The following is a 17,890-nucleotide window of genomic DNA, read 5'->3' on the forward strand; positions in this document are numbered from 1 at the left end:
TTTTGACAAGAAAGAGTAGTTATTTCTCAAGTGTGTATATACTTTTTTTTAACCCTTGGTTATAAAATATCATTTATTTAATTTTTGAATTTATCACATCTGTAGTTGTATAATGATCATTCAAAGGATTTCCATCCCATAACCCAAGCACATCCCCCCACCCCCTAAACTGTCTCTTTTGGAGACCATAAGTTTTTCAATGTCTGTGAGTCAGCATCTGTTCTGCAAAGAAGTTCAGTCTGTCCTTTTTTCAGATTCCACATGTCCATGAAAGCATTTGATGTTGGTGTCCCATTGTATGGCTGACTTCACTTAACATGATAATTTCTAGGTCCATCCGTGTTGGTAAAAATGCCAGTATTTCCTTCGTTTTAATGGCTGAGTAATATTCCATTGTGTATATGGACCACATCTTGATCCACTCCTCTGTCGATGGACATTTAGGTTGTTTCCATGTCTTGGCTATTGAAGACAGTGCTTAAATGAACATCGCAGTACATGTGTCTTTGCGACTCATGGTTTTCTCTGGGTAGATGCCCAGGAGTGGGATTGCTGGATCAAATGGGAGTTCTATTTTTAGTTTTATGAGGAATCCCCCTCCTTTTCCACAGTGGTTGCACCAATTTACAATCCCACCAACAGTGTACTAGGGTTCCTTTTTCTCCACACCCTCTCCAGCACTTTTGTTTGTAGACTTTTTGATGATGGCCATTCTGGCTGGTATATTGTGGTTCCTCATAGTGGTTTTGACAATAAAACAAAAATAAATAAATGGGATCTAGTCAAACTTCAAAGTTTCTGCACAGCAAAGGAAACCCTAAACAAAACAAAAAGACAACCCATTGAATGGGAGAAAATCTTTGCAAGTGAATCAACTGACAAGGGATTAATTTCCAAAATTTATAAACACCTTCTGCAGATACCTAACAAAAAAAAAACAAGCAAACAAACCCATCGAAAAATGTGCAGAAGATCTAAACAGACAGTTCTCCAAAGAAGACATACAGATGGCCAGAAAACACATGAAAAAATGTTCAACATCACTCATTATTAGAGAAATGAAAAACAAAACCACCATACATTTTTACTTTTATTAAGTTTTTTCTTCTAGTAATGGTATTACAATTTATTTAGAAAATCAGATAATATATGTGTATATATATGATCATTAAATCTCACTGTGCTTTAAAAAATCATCTTCAGTCCATAAGGGAAAAAAAAAGAAACTTCTGTTTATGTATCATTCCCAGAATGTAAGAGGCTTAAAAACATTCCTCTAAAGATGTCCATATCCTAATTTCCAGAAGCCTGTAAATTATTACCCTTCTGTGTCTTCTTCCCTTCTTTTCTGCTGCCTTGCCTTTCCTATTTCTCTCTCTTTCACATCAGGAAATATGAAAAACAAGCAGAAAAAATTCTGAATAAGGATTCTGTAGGCTACTTTCTCCAAGAAATTAAAGATAAAACACTATCAGCACTTTACATTTCCATATACACTTTCTAGTCATGGTGCCTCTCTAACACCAACAGAAGCAAACTGCTTCAATGACTGTGTCATATACAGAACTTTTTCTTTTCAGTTAAAACCCCTGAGAATAGGTTATGAGAGTCTCGAAGTAATCTTTTTGAATCCTTTTGAATTCCACATAAAGTTTTAGAGTAATATGCCCTCATATCTGGCTTACTTGGTTTAGCACTTTGTATTAAAAGAATGTGTAAGTGATTGGAGATCCCATCATGGATCAGTGGTTAATGAATCCGACTAGGAACCATGAGGTTTTGGGTTTGATCCCTGGCCTTGCTCAGTGGGTTAAGGATCTGACGTTGCCGTGAGCTGTGGCGTAGATTGCAGATGCGGCTCAGATCCTGCGTGGCTATGACTGTGGCGTAGGCCAGCAGCTACATCTCTGATTCGACCCCTAGCCTGGGAACCTCCATATGCCGTGGGAGCGGCCCTAGAAAGGGCAAAATGACAAAAAAAAAGAATATGTAAGTGATTAACTGTAACAGCAGTTCATTGTGTATTGCTAAAGCATGTTCCATAAAATTAATATATCATAATTTTCTTATTCATACTACTACTAATTGAGTTTGGCTAGTTCCTCTTTTATAGTGAAGTACAGGTTATTTACAGTATTATATTAGTTTTAGGTATACAATATAGTCATTCAGTGTTTTTATAAGTTATCCTCCACCAAATATTATTATTATGAAAGGAGTTCTTGTTGTGGCTCAGTGGGTTTAGAACCTGATGCAGTGTCCTTGAGGATGTGGGTTTGATTGCTTGCTTGGCTTAATGGGTTAAGGTTTTGGCATTGCTGCAAGCTGCATTGTAGGATGCATATGTAGCTGGGATCTGGCATTCCTGTGGCTGTGTTGTCACTGACAGGTGCAGCTCTGATTGGACCCCTAGTCTAGGAAATTCCTAATGCTGTGGGTACAGCCCTATAATGGAAAACAAACAAAATTATTATAAGATCATAGCTATAATTCCTGTGCTATACAACATATTCTTGTTGCTTATCTATTGCATACACAGTATTTTGTGTATTTTAATTCAATATCCCTAAGTTGCCCCATCTCCCTTCCTTCTACAAAGTCTACAAATAACCAGTGTTGGAGAGAATGTGAAGAAAAGAGAACACTTTTATACCATTTGTGGGAATGTAAATTGGTGCAGCCAATTACACCCTGTATGGAAAACATCATGGAGGTGTTCCTCCCAAAATTAAAAATAGAACTACTATATGATCCAGCAATTTCTCTCCTGGATATTTTTCTTTCTGTCTTTAATGGAAATGTTGCTATGAACATTCTTAACATGAGGATGTGCTGCATTGCACATAAGCTATCATTCTGTGAGATAAGGCCTATGTTGAATGTTCTGCATCAAAGGGAACTAGCTTCTTTTCTTTTACTAGATACCATCATAGAATTTCCCAAGTAGTTGTATTAGTTTGCAATCTACACATCTTACAGCTGAGTTCTAATTATTGCCCATTCTTGCCAACATTTAATATTGTTGTGGGATATGTCCTATTTTCAAGTTGGTGGGTGAGTAGCAATACCTCACTTTATTTTATAATTTAAAGTCCTCATTATTGATGCAGCCATTAAAAAAATACCATTATAATAATTGCTATGTTTGGAGTACATCCTAAAGTTTCTGTGATTTTGAATTTTTTCTTTCATGAAGACGATGGTATTCACTTTTTAAGGTTGTATCCAGGCATATACAGGCTAGGGGTTGAATCAGAGCTGCAGCTGCTGGCCTGCACCACAGCCACAGCAATAGCAGATTTGAGCTGTATCTGTGACCTATACTGCAGCTCACAGCAATACCTAATACTTAACTCACTGATCAAGGCCAGGGATCAAATATGCATCCTCATGGATACTAGTCAAGTTCTTAACCCACTGAGACACAACAGAAACTTCTGCATCAATACCTTTTAATATCAAATTTCTGGCAAGAAAACCTTCCAGAAAATATTGATGAGTAACCCAGCACTCAAAGTTACTTTACTGCTCCAACTTGCTTCCACCATAGTTTTAAACTAAAATTTTCATGCAAAGTCTGACATATTTCTTTACAGCTGTATGTGTTTCTTTCTAACAGCCACAACAGGAACTCTGAGGATGGTGTTTGAAGCCAGACTTCTTCACATACCAATTCTGTGGTCTAGGGAATTAGAACTTTTGTGTCTTGTTTGTGAAATGTGTGTATTAACAGTTAATAGTATGTAAGTTTGGATTCATTAAATTAGTTCTTTTTTAGTTATAAGAATTCAAAAATATTACTATCACCAGCCACTAGCCTTCAACCTTGCCCCAACACACTCACAGCCACAGATATTAAACAAAAAATCTGACAAGGGGGGTAGCAAAATGATTTAAAGTTGGTGGAAAGTATAGGCTGAGAGGTTGCTTATTATGATTACACTATTTCAGTTCAGAGGGGATGGTGTGTTGGCTTAAAGAAGGACTGTTTGTGTTATTAGAGATGCAATAAAATGGGACTATTAAATGATAGATTTTTAGAAATAAATTTTTAAATTTTTAATCATTTTTGATTTACAAAATTAGGTGCAAACATAGTGCAGAGAGTTTTCATCACACTTCACTGTACATTGTTAGTATTAAAGAAAATGTGTACCTACTGTGGAAAACAGTATGGAGGTTCCTGACAAATTAAAAATTGAGTTGTACATGATCCAGTAATCCTATTTCTGGATATTTATCAAAAAAAATTCTAATCAAGTTTTCAAGGAGATCTTGGGCTTGCAATGTTCATTGCAGACCTTAACAATGGCCAAGATATGGAAACAATCTAAATATCTGTGGACATTTTGATTTAAAAAATGCATTATTTATAAACAATGGAATACAATTTGGCTTTAAAAAAATGGAAATTCAGTAATATGTGACTACATGGATGAACACTGAAAGCATTTTGGTAAGTGCCAGAGAAAGGTAGGTACTATATGATTCCATTTATAGGGCATATATAATGTAATCAAATTCATAAAATTAAAGAGGGAAATGTTAGTTGCCAGAGGCTAGTGGAGGGGGAAATGGGAAGTTACAAATCAATGGGCACAAATTTTCAGTCAAATAAGATGAATAAGATCTATAGATGTGCTGTAAAAAATTACATCTGTAGTCAACAATGCTTTACTGTACACTTGAATATATCTTAAGGAGTTCCTGTTATGATGCAATAGGATCATTAGCATCTCTGTAGTGCCAGGACACAAGTTTGATTCCCAGCCCTGCAGACTGAGTTAAAGCATCCATTGTTGCCACAGTAGGTGGTGACTGTGGCTGGGATTTAATACCCCAGTCCAGGAAATCCATAAAAAGAAAAAACAAAAATACCTTAGATTAGACCTCACATTAAGTGTTTTTACCACAGTAAAATAAAATAAAAAAAATAATGTTGCATTATGATGGCTAAAATCTAAATTTTATTTTGAGTCTATCAGTTTTTTTTTCCTTTAATGCTCTTTTTTTTTTTCTGGGATCCAGTCCAGTGGACCACATTGCATTAAGTTGGCATGTCTCCCAAATCACCTCTGTCTGTGATGGGTTTCACTCTTTCCTTGTTTTTTTTTTTTTTGGCTTTGAGGATTCTAAGGAGTATGGTGAGGTCTCCTATAGGATGTTTCCAAATATGGGCTTGTCTAATAATTTATCTCATAGTAGGTTGGGATTATGCATTTGAGGAAAGCATACCACAGAAGTATAATTTCTGTCCTCACATCATATTAAGGGGAAATTATAAGCACATTATATGACTTGTGAGGGTAAACTTCATCCTTTGATTCCAGTCATGATGGCCAAGTTTCTCTACTCTATTTCTGAATATAGGGTTGGAAGTTCAGTTGCATTCATAACAATTATTACTAGATTGTTCTTTTTTCCTTATTTAAAATGCTTCAGTTCATGTTTTGTCATGAAACATGTTTCTACAATATTTTCTTAGCCTCTTTGCTGAAAACTATCTTGTCCTGCTTTACTTTACCCCATCTTCCTGCTTGAAAAACAGTCCCAGTGATGGTGAATGACTTAAGCTTAAGAACAAAGACCTAAAGGCATAAGTTATTCACAGGGTCAGCTGAATGAGGACTTAATGCATTGGTCTAGGCACCCTGGACCTGTGCAGATTGGCATGCCCTTTACACAGCATGATATGTCCTCTTAAGAATAAAAGAGGAGCCCCATAGCCCCAAGGGGTTTATGAGGGGTCATTAGCTGGATATGCATTAGCAAAGAAGAACAGAGGTGCAAACCTAGGCATGCCATCTGCAGAAGCACAATGGTGATTCTCTAGATGCTATGTATAGATAGCTGATGCCAAGCTTATTCATATGCTAATGATTGTTAAATGCCTAAAGGTCAGAGTAAAAGCTTAATCAGCAACTGATTATGTGACTTTTAAAATAACTTAAAAAAACCCTATATCCTGCACCTACAACCCTCTTCTCATGTTACATAATCCTAAAAAACACAATAAAAGCAGTGTGGTTTCTTAAGGCATTGCGCTTGGTCCCTGAGACCCTGAGTCCCCCGGTTCCCATCTTTACTTAAGATAAATGTCTCTGTGCCTTGCTTTATGTTAACTTTTTTCCTTAAGTTTCACAGCACCCTTTGTTCACCCCATCCTGCTGAGCTGGTCTCGGCAATGTTTACTTCTTTTATATAGTATTTCAATAATTCAAAATCTAAAAGTAGGTAATGAAATAGATGTGGTGGTATAATTGTCTTTAATGATTTAGAAGAAAATGTATCTACCATGGTGACACAAGAGTCAGTGTATCAAATAAGTATATGGTTTTGTGGTCCACTGAGTAGTACTCCAATTATAATTCTCTGCAGTTTTATATAAACTTTATTGTCATGGAGGCAAATATAAGACCCACAATTTATCAAAGTTTAGAAAGAGACCTCCACTTTTAGTTTTCTTTGTCCTGCATATAAAATGCCATTTTACTTGAATTCTCATTGAAATATAATGCCACTATTGTTGTAAGCATAAGTCTGTTGATACTTTTTTTTTTGTCTTTTCTGGGGCTGCACCCATGGCATATAGAGGTTCCCAGCTAGGGATCTAATCAGAATTGTAGCTGCTGGCCTACACCACAGCCACAGCAACACCAGATCCAGGCTGAGTCTGCAACCTACACCACAGCTCGTGGCAATGCTGGATCCTTAACCCACTGAGCAAAGCCAAGGATCAAACCCCCAACCTCATGGTTCCTAGTCAGATTCATTAACCACTGAGCCAGGGCAGGAACTCCCCTGTTTATATCTTAAAGAATGCTTGATTACTGAGAAGGATCTTCTGGGTTCAGGTCAGTTCATGCCTTTTTTGGTTTCTTTCAATTTAGATGAGAAAGATGGAGCTCCAGCTCATATAGCTTATTCCAAAAATTATAGACAGCACTTTTATATGATCAGAGACTGTTTTTTTCTTTTTAAAGCCACATCTGTAGTATATGTAAGTTATGAGGCTAGAGTCAAATCAGAACTGTAACTATGCCACAGCCACAGCAACACCAGATCTGAGCCACATCTGCAACCTATGCTGGCACTTGTGGTAATGCTAGATCCTTAACCCCCATAAGCAAGACCAGGGATTTCACCCACATCCTCAAGGGCACTATGTCAGGTTGTTAACTCACTGAATTACAATGGAAACTCCTGGTCAGAGACATTTTAATTTTCACTAAGACAGCATGAAATGTTTCTGATAATTAAGTTTTGTATTAAAGAAACCTGCAGTGGTGGGTAATGGAGAAGCTGCAAAAAATTTATAGGATATTTGATTTTTAAATCTCGTAGGCCTTGTTTCAATTTGAGAAGAAACCTAATCCTAATGCAGATATTTTTGCCAAAATCATTTGAAAGTGTTAGGGTTGAATACCAAGTCATTTTCTGAGTATCTATTGTTATTAATGCAATTGTTCCAATAAATCAGAACAGTAGTATTACTCTCCCTAATATACCAGGATTTTTCTAATATTTTCAGATGTTGAATGGGACTAATTTATTTAAATATCCTGAACAGGAAGTTCTTCCATGGTACAGTGGGTTAAAATTCTGTCATTTTCACTGCAGCCGTGGCACAGGCGGTAACTGCAATGCTGGTTGGATCCCTGGCCCAGGAACTTCCACATATCAGCAGGTGCAACTGGATAAATAAATAAATAAATAAATAAGCCTGAATAATAATGGATATCTGCAATTTATCTGCCCAGTCCCATTTGCTATTTAGAAGAATATTCTGAAGGCATATGCTTTATGTCTGGGGTTGTTTATAATGCATGTCAAGTAAGCATTCATGGAGCTGTATCTAGAGACCAACACTTGATCCAAAAAAAAAACTAGTAAGATGGAATAGAATCATCCATATAATTTTGTGGCAGTTTTATGTTTATATCTTGCAGTCATTTATTCTATGTCCTAACTGCTTTCACCTCCTTATCTTCCTTAAATTTGTCTCATCATAAAGTGGTATTATTTCTTACTGGCTGAAAAAAATGTAATGTTCATTGTATCTTAGGACATATCTTGTATGAAAACATTGTTGGTAAATTAATACATGTCTGTTCTATTGCTCAAAAGATTACATATATTTTATATTGTATATATTTATTAATATTAAAATATATATCAGAATCGATGACCTAAAAACACATTAATATGTAATTAGTGCAATTAAATTAATTAAATATAATTAAAAATTAAAATGCTAAATAAAATCTCAAAGAAAGACCCATAAAATTTCATCAAGAGGCAGTGTACCATTAATGGAGGTTTTGATGGCAACTACATGATCATTTCATAAGTAAGTTTCTGTAATCAACTTTTAAGCACTAGCTGGAAGGCATGGGACTAGATACAATTTTAGATTTATCCAAACTCATACATTCTATGAGTATTTAATTATTTATAATGTCTGAAAAAAATCAAAAACATAAAAATTTATACTAAGATTTATCTGACACTATTTGCAATGTCATGTGTTGTCTGGATCATTTTGTAGTTCTTCTTCCTTTTCTTTCTTTTTTTTTTTTTGTGTGTGTGTCGTTTTTAGGACAGTGCCTGTGGCCTATGGAAGTTCCCAGGCTTGGGGGTTCAAATAGGAGCTACAGCTTATGGCCTGTGCCATAGTAACACTACATCCAAGCCGCAGCTCATGGCAACATCAAATCCTTAACCCAGGGAATGAGGCCAAGGATTGAACATGCATCCTTATGGATACTAGTTGAGTTCATTACCACTGAGCAACTAGGGGACCTTTGTTAGTGTCATTCTTAGAACAATAACAAGCTACCCTTTGATTCTGTTTTACCTCTTTTGCATTTGTTTTCTATAATTTATTTTTTGTCTAAATTTATATGTCAGTTCTGTAATAAAAATAGTAATAAAGACTGAATTTTAGACAACAGGATAATTAGTACATATTTTAGTGATTCTCATAATTTATCATTCATCGATATCACCTGGAAATCTAGTTAAACCATAAATTGCAGACTCCATTCTAGAGTTTTTGATTTTGGAATTTAGCAATGATACTGGAGAATTTGCATCTCTAACAATTCTTAGGTGCTCCTGCTGCTGCTCTATTGAGGACCATACTTGGAAAACCACTCTTCTTTTTCTCTCTCTTTGCTTTTTTTGTGTCTTTTGAGGACCTCACCTGCAGCATATTGAAGTTCCCAGGCTATGGGTTGAATAGGAACTGCAGCTGCCAGCCTAGCCACAGCCACAGCCACAACAATGCAGGATCCAAGCCACATCTGCAAACTACACTGAATCTTGTGGCAATGCCATTTGCTTAATCCACTAAATGAGGCCAGGGATAGAACCTGCATCCTCATGGATACTACTCAGATTCTTAGCCACTATGAGACACGATGGGAACTCCGAAAATCACTGTTCTCTGTCAACATCAATGAGACATATAAAGTTTCCTCCTTCTCTGTTTCTCTTTTCTATTAATGTTTATTTTTTAGGAATAACTTTTCATTCTTTACCCAACAGAGGTCATGATGTTATGAGAAGGAAATCAGAGTATCATACCCACAAATAATCTTCTGGGTTTTTCAGAATATCCAGAAATCCAGGTTCCACTCTTCCTGTTTTTCTTGTCTATCTACGCAGTCACTCTGGTGAGGAATCTGGTCATGGTAATCATCTTCAAGATCAATTCAAAAGTCCACATGATCATGTGTTTTCCTTAGTCATTTGTCCTTTGTAGATTTCCATTATTCTATCACAGTTCCACCAAAGTGGTTGGAGAACTTGCTTGTGGAGGACAGAAACATCTCCTTCTCTGGGTGTATTGTGCAATTTTGTTTTGTTTGCATATTTGGAATAACAGAAATTTCATGTTAGCAGTGATGATCTACAATGGTTGTGTGGCCATCTGTAACCCCTTTCTTTATATCACTGCCATATGTCAGAAGCTTTGTGTTCTGCTAGTGGCTGGGTCTTACGTATGGGGTAAAGTGTGTTCCCTGACACTTAACATATTTTCTTCTTAACATTATCTTATCATGAGTCTAACATCATGAATAATCCTGTCACCACTCTGTAATTTTTCTGTCTCCTGCTCAAAACCCTATATCAGTCAGAGGCTATGTCTTATTATTGACATATTCAATGAATCATGTAGCCTGATGATTATTCTGACATCATATACACTCATTTTTATCACTGTTATGAGTATGCCTTCTGCAAGTGGACACCAGAAAACCTTTTCTACCTGTGCCTCAACCTGACAGCTATCACCATCTTACATGGAAACATCATTTTCCTTTACTGGATCTCTAACCCTAAAACTTCTTGGCCCACAGTTAAAGTGGCTTTTGCATCTTACACAGTGGTGATTCCTGTGCTGAACCCCTTGATCTATAGCCTTCAAAATAAAGGTGTGAATAACACATTCAGTAAACTAAGTCACAAATTTACATAGTCACTCAACATAATATTGTGAGATTCATTATATTGTTTCTGAAGATAATGTGATTTCCTATGCTTCATATTGTTCAACTCTTGTAGTAGAATAAGTTATTCAAATTCAAATCTTTTAAGCAACAGACTTTTAGTAAATATATCTATAGTAAGACATTTATTGACTGTTGATTATTGATTGTTGCACACATGAATGATTAGAAGAATAACTGTAAACAACATATAAACCCAAATATAAAAAATAAAATTATTTGACTATTATTTGTCATATTTATAAATTATTTTAAACACTTTACCATGTACAGTATAATTTTATATGTCTGTTTCCAAAGTAAAGCTGATTCCCAGCTTATCAGATAAGTGAAGGTCTCAGATGATTCTCTGGAATTGTCACCAGAAAACTCATACCCCAGAGATGGCTTTGACAATTATTTCAGGTTACACTTAATGAATCCTTTACTATTTATTTTATAAAAATTGTGTAAGTTAATTTTAACTCAATTAATTATATTACATTTATTGTTGTACAACAATCATCACAACCCAATATTATAGCATTTCAAACACCCAGTGCATCCCCCCAGCCCAAATATTTCTCCTTTGGAAACCATAAGTTTTTCAAATTTTGTGAGTTAGTATCTGTTCTGCAAAGAAGTTCATTGTGTCCTTTTTAAAGATTCCACATATAAGTGATAGCATATGATGTTGGTGTCTCACTAACTTCACTTAGCTTAATAATTTCTATGTCCATCCACATTGCTGCAAATGCCATTATTTCTTTCCTTTTAATGACTAATATTCCATTTTGTATATGCACAACATCTTCTTTATCTACTCCTCTATTGATGACCATTTAGGTTCTTTCCATGTCTTGGCTATTGTGTATAGTGCTACAATGGACATTGTAGTACATGTATCTTTTTGAGTCATGTTTTTCTCTGGGTAGATGCCCAGGAGTGGGATTGCTGGATCAAATGATAATTCTGTTTTTAGATTTCTGAGGAATTTCCATACTGTTTTCCACAGTTGTTGCACAAATTTACATTCCCACCAATAGTATATTAGGGTTTCCTTTTCTCCAAATGTTCCCTCTCCAACATTTATTGTTTGTAGATGTTTTGATGATAGTCATTCTGGCTGGTGTAAGCTGATATCTCATAGTGGTTTTGATTTGCATTTCTCTAATATTTAGTGATGTTGAACATCTTTTCATGTGGTTTTTTTTGGCAATCATATGTCTTTCTGGAGAATTGTCTGTTTAGATCTTCCCATTTTGTGATGGGGTTGTTTATTTGTTATTGTTGTTATTATTATTATTGGTATTGAGCTGCAGGAGGTGTTTATAAACTTTGGAGATTAATCCCCTGTCAGTTGCTTCATTGGCAAATATTTTCTCCTATTGCGTGGGTTGTCTTTTCATTTTGTTTAGGGTTCTCTTTGCTTTGCAAAAACATTTAAGTTTAATTAGGTCCTATTTGTTTATTTTTTATTTTATTTTCATTACTATAGAGGGTAGATCTGAGAAGATATTGTTGTAGCTTATGTCGGAGAGTGTTTGGCTATGTTTTCCTCTAAGAGTTTTATAGTGTCTGGTCTTAAATTTAGGTCTTTAATCCATTTTGAGTTTATTTTTGTGTATAGTGTTAGGAAGTGTTCTAATTTCATTCTTTTAAATCTAGCTGTCCAGATTTCCCAGCACCTCTTATTAAAGGGACTGTCTTTTCTCCATTGTATATTCTTGTCTCCTTTGTCACAGATTAGTTGACTGTAGGTACTTGGGTTTAATCCTGTTCTACTGATGTATATTTCTGTCTTTGTGTGAGTACCATATGGTTTTGATAACTGTAGATTTGTAGCATAGTCTGAAGTCTGGGAACCTGATTCCTTCAGCTCCATTTTTCTTTCTCAAGACGGCTTTGGCTATTCTCGTTCTTTTGTGTGTCCAAACAAGCTTTAAAATATTTTGTTCTAGTTCTATGGAAATTGTCCTTAGTAAGTCAATAGGGATTGCATTGAATGTATAAATTGCCTTGTGTAGTAAAATCATTTTGATAATATTGATACAATAAAAATTGAATTTATGCAAAATGCAATATTGTAAAATAAGCTTCCTAACATCCCAAACCAGAGTCTTCTATTTCTTCAAGAGGCAGTCACTCTAGTCTGTTTCTAAAATTCTTTAAGTAATAATTTTGCAAAAATAAATATATTTACATATATGGGTTTGCCTTTATGACTATTTTTTGCATTCTACTTCTCAGCCTCCTGAAAATCTTTACATGCCAGTCTGTGTAGACATAACTCATTCTGTTTCTTCACCTGCTTAACTATTGTACAAAGTCATATTAAGATTGGTGTATCCAGTCCTCTTTATGTTATCCTCAGTCTTTTTCTGGGAGAAATAATTCTGCAAAGAAATCTTTTTGAAATTTTCTAAGGGTGAGTTCCTAGAAGTGGAATTGCTGAGTCATTTGGTATATGTATTGAAATTGCCCATGTTCATAGCATTGCCAATATACAGTTCATGACCTTGACCAAACTTACCATTCCCTTCAGCCTGGAAAAAACCTTTTTGACCACATTCTGAACAACACATGCCTAATGAACTTTTATGATACATGAAATTTTGATTAAACAAATTATTTCATTTGTATATTTTAATTACAAATAAATAAATATATATAATTGAATTTTGGCATCTACTTACATGTTTAAAGTGGTATGTATTCCTTTTTCATGAATTATCTAGTGATGATTTTATGTATTTTATTTGACTGTTGATCTTTTCCCATATTGATTTTATGATTTAATTACATAATAAATAAATTACACCCATTCGGAGCTGCAGCAATGGCAGTGGAAGCAGTAGCATCAGGGGCTGAGGGGCCAGTGGGAAGGGCAGGGAGGATGGGGAGGGGTGTCCGGGGGTGCCCAGGGGACAATGAGTATGGCTTGGAGTCTGAGGAACTGGAGCCTGAGATGCTGCTGCTGGAGTACAAATCAGAGCCTGAGCCCTGAAGAGGAGCCAACCACACCCCATGCCCTCAGGGGGAGCTCCTGGCCTGAGGCCTGACTTAGGAACCCCTGGAAGCCAGGAAGAGGAGCCAGCACTGTTTGAGTGTCACCGAGGGGACCATGGAGCACCCTGAGGTGGAGGTGATCAAAGCTCCAGTCGGGGAGAAGCTGAGAAGCTAAATGAGCTAGAGAAGGAGGTAGAGAAGCAGATGATTATGAGCCCACCTCCAGGCAATACTGGCCTGGTTATCATTTCCATTGAGGAGAAGATGGAGGGTGATGCTCCATCTGTCTTTGTTGGCAATGTTGACTATGGCACAACATCCAAAGAGCTGGAAGCACATTTTCTTGGCTCTTGTTCATTCAACTGTGTTACTATACTCTGTGACAAATTTAGTGGCCATCTCAAAGGGTTTGCATATATAAAATTCTCAAACAAAGAATCAGTGAGGACTTGCCTGGCCTTAGATTAGTCCCTATTCAGAGGAAAACAAATCAAGGTGATCCCAAATGAGCCAATAGGACAGGCATCAGCATTACAGACCCAGGTTTTCCATGAGTGGGATACTGTGCCTCAACCATAAGCTATAAGAGTTTCTGCTCTGGACTCTACAGTGGTTTTAACAGCAGGCCACAGGGTCACATCTACAGGGGCTGGGCTAGAGAGATGTCATCATATTCTCCTTACTAAAAAAAAAAGTGTGTATTAGGATCTTAGGCTTTGTAATATGGTCAACTTAGGTTCAAATTTGGCCTCAGACAACTATCAATATGTATCTCTGACAAGTAGTTTAATCAATCTGCAACACATTCCCTTATCTATTGAAATAATACTACAGTGTAAGCATTTATATTTGTTTTTATTGTACAATTTTATATAAGGCATAAATTTAGATAGCTGTTTTTTAAACATCTAAGATTAAATTGAACATCTAGCAAATGTAAGCTCAGATTTAATTTATTCTCTTATATGTCTAATTCTGTTTTTAAATAAGTATAATTTGATTCAAAAATATGATTGCAAAATAATCTAGAATGCAGCACCAGTTGTAACTTTAGAAATATGAAGCAGCAAAAATAGAAAATATGACATAGAAAAGATATTGCAGAGGCATAGAGGAAATAGCTGTCTTTAACTGATTCTTTTCTAATGCTTTATTCTTGGATACATATTTATACTATCATCTCAAACCAGCCATGCATAAACCTTCTTTTCTCCATTTTTCTACCCTATCTTAATCTGGATTTCTTTGATTTGCTTTTCTTCTCAGGTTCAGGTTTTGAGAAAGGCAGTTAGGATAAATGAAAGTATTCTCCAACATGTTCTGCCATATTTATCCCTAGCTCCCACCATCTACTCACTTAGGTAGCAGTCATATTTATTTAGCCTGCCTACATCTACCATTCAGGACTATCTTTCATTAAATTTTATTGTAGAATTGTGCTTAAATCCTTACACATTTTCAAACTTACCTCCTTACAAATTACTTGAAATCTTAACCCTTCTGTCTGGGTTTCCATAATCTCAAAGGTCACTATATCACCCAGACTCTAAATGATACTCCTTTTTTTTAACTCATACCAGTTATTTTGATTATTTTTGCATAAAACACATTTTTATAACTTCATATCTTCATCACATTGACCACATTGTCCTTTACTCCCATCAAATATTAAGCACCACTACTTTTTAACATCAACTTCCTGGCAAAACTCTTCCAGACAGCATTGGTAATTAATCCATAACTCCAAGTTCCTTTACTGCTCAAACTTGTTTCCCCCACATGGTTTTAAACTCAAAATTTTAAATCAAGGTCTGACATATTTCTCTACAGTTTTATGAAATTATTTTTATCATTGTCCTAAAATATTTTTTTAAAATTGAGAGAATAGGTAATATTACTTGAATATCCATCAAGTAAGTTACAGAAGGAACACTCAAAGACAACTGCATTCCAAGAATCTTAAAGATGTAAGAAATAGAATTCTGTAACTCATATTTTTATTCTTAACTGAATTAAGTATATAGCATTGTACTGCTACTGGATTTGCAAATGTGTTTCTCTACCAAAAATATTACTGATTTCAGATTTTCCCACATCAGAATTAAAGTATTACACTTAGTTTAACAACTCACCAGAACACAGATATTCTTTCTAGATTTATTGACTGAGATCTTTGATTTAAATAAGATTCTTGAAAATTATTTCTAAAACACAACTTTCATTAAAAAATTGTAGCTTATAATACTAGGGTATCAAAATATCTTCCGAAGTGTATTCCAGTAAAGACTTCAAGATAATTATATTTTTCTCATTAAAACAATAAATTTGGACAACATAGAGTGAACCAGACTTTCAAATAAATTTGGGATCATGCTGAGTGACTTTGCATCTACCTGAGTGACTTTGGGGAATCACACCTCAGAGAATTTTGACTGAGGTGTTTGTCCTGAACTACAAACAAGACAATTTAAAGAAAATCCTTTATTTCTAATTTAGAATGTAATTTATTTGAATTGTTAAATCATATAGGAACATTAAATTATGCTGATATTCTGATCTTAGAAAAATAACTGTAGCAATCAACCTATTATCTGACATATTTTGTATTCATCAGGGAAAACATGACTTCCAAAATTCACAAAGAGAAAATCACAATCACAATCCAATAAGCCAGCCATAGTACACTTAGTGCATTATGTTCAATTTCAGTCTTTCCACTTAGTTTTCATATTTAGACATCTATCTTTTTGTAAATAACTCTTTCAGTGTCACATTGAATGTAGATCTGATATTATGGCCTTTGCACTTAACATTGTACTTGGACTATCCAAAAAAAAAAAAACACCCTCCCAGATATATGCTCCTGGAATTGGCCTGGTTTATTTATAGTCAGATACTTGGCAAAATAAATGTAAACACTCAAAAATAGTTAGAAAAAGAAATTGTTTCTTGATTAACTTTCCAATCACAGGGTTTAGTCAAACCATTTCTTCTTTCCTGGCCTTGGTTTCCATGACTACACATGAAATTGAGCAAGCTAGAATACCATGGTTTCATTAGTTCACAGGGAAGGGCCACTAACACCAGAGAAAACTTAGCCTTAAGAAAGTACACTTCCACGTTTATTGGGAAATCATTAATCCTCAGTCTCCATCCCCACTTTTTTTAAGAATATTCCACATCTTCTTTAGACCTTAGACAAAAAATTCCCTGAAGGTAAACTAGGAAGGAGAAAACCTATTCACTGTATCCTACACAGGGAAACCATGTGGATACAATTGTTTCCTCTGATTCAAATTACATTAACAGGTGCACAATGATAAAATCAAGCCCGTGGATACTGATTGTTTCATAGGGATCTCTTTTTCCTAAATTGGCATAAAGTGCCTTATCTAAAAAATAAAAATTAAAAAACTAAAAAAACAGTATTTACAAGAATACTTTCAGGACTTTCCTTTGAGGCTCAGCAAGTTAAAAACCTTATCTAGTCTCCATGAGGATGCAGGTTTGATCCCTGGCCTTGCTCAGGGCTTAAGTTTCTGGTATTGTTGCAGGCATTGACATAGGTTGCAGATGTGGTTTGGATCTGGAGTTGCTGTGGCTATAGCAAAGGCCTGAAGCTTCAGCTCAGATTTGACCCCCTAGCATGGGAACTCCATATACTGAAGTTGTAGCCATTAAAAAATAAATAAAACCTTCATTACAAATAAAATTATTTTTAGTTTTTAAGGTTTCTTTTAAATGCTGAAATAACTAGTGGCAGCTAGGCTAAGCAGTGCAACAAAACAGCTGGATGCTCTAAAATTAATTCATGGTCTTACAGGGTGGGTTAAATTCAACTTTTATTTTCCTCAGTGACAAAGTCACTTAAGTGAATGATTTCACACTGTGAAGTCAATAAACTGAGTTCTTACTATATATTAGACATTCATTAAAAGAAATTCATATGAAAGTTTACTTTTAATTTCTTAATTTTTTTTGTCTTTTTTTGATGGCTGCACCTGTGGCATATGGAAATTCCCAGGCCAGGGGTCAAATCAGAGCTTTTGCTTCTGTAAACCATATCCACAACAATGACAGATCTGAGCCATGTCTGCAACCTACAACCCAGTTCAGGGCAATGCAGGATCATTTGCCCCCTGAGTAAGGCCAGGGATCAAACCCTCATCATCATGGATACTAGTTGTTTTCTTTCATTCTTTTTTTTTTTACCAGTAAGCCATGACAGGAACTCCTGAAATTTTATCTTCAGAATGAAATAATAACTCCAAAATCATGAACACCAGAAACAGATGTAACATATGTATAGCCTTTTCAATTATCCAAAATCATTACATATGTTATCTGAAATTGTGTATTATAAGGCTGCATTTTTGAATGAGACTTTC

At 35.3% G+C, this 17,890-nt stretch overlaps 2 pseudogenes; both read left to right on the forward strand.

Annotated features, from left to right (window-relative positions):
• Positions 1 to 9,747: 9,747 nt before the first annotated feature.
• Positions 9,748 to 10,483, forward strand: LOC125137421 (olfactory receptor 5D13-like; annotated as a pseudogene).
• A 2,906-nt stretch (positions 10,484 to 13,389) lies between these two features.
• LOC125137422 (polyadenylate-binding protein 2-like) lies at positions 13,390 to 14,188 on the forward strand (annotated as a pseudogene).
• The last annotated feature ends 3,702 nt before the right edge of the window (positions 14,189 to 17,890 follow it).

The sequence above is a fragment of the Phacochoerus africanus genome, chromosome 10, assembly GCF_016906955.1.
Source record: "Phacochoerus africanus isolate WHEZ1 chromosome 10, ROS_Pafr_v1, whole genome shotgun sequence".
Lineage (NCBI taxonomy): Eukaryota > Metazoa > Chordata > Mammalia > Artiodactyla > Suidae > Phacochoerus > Phacochoerus africanus.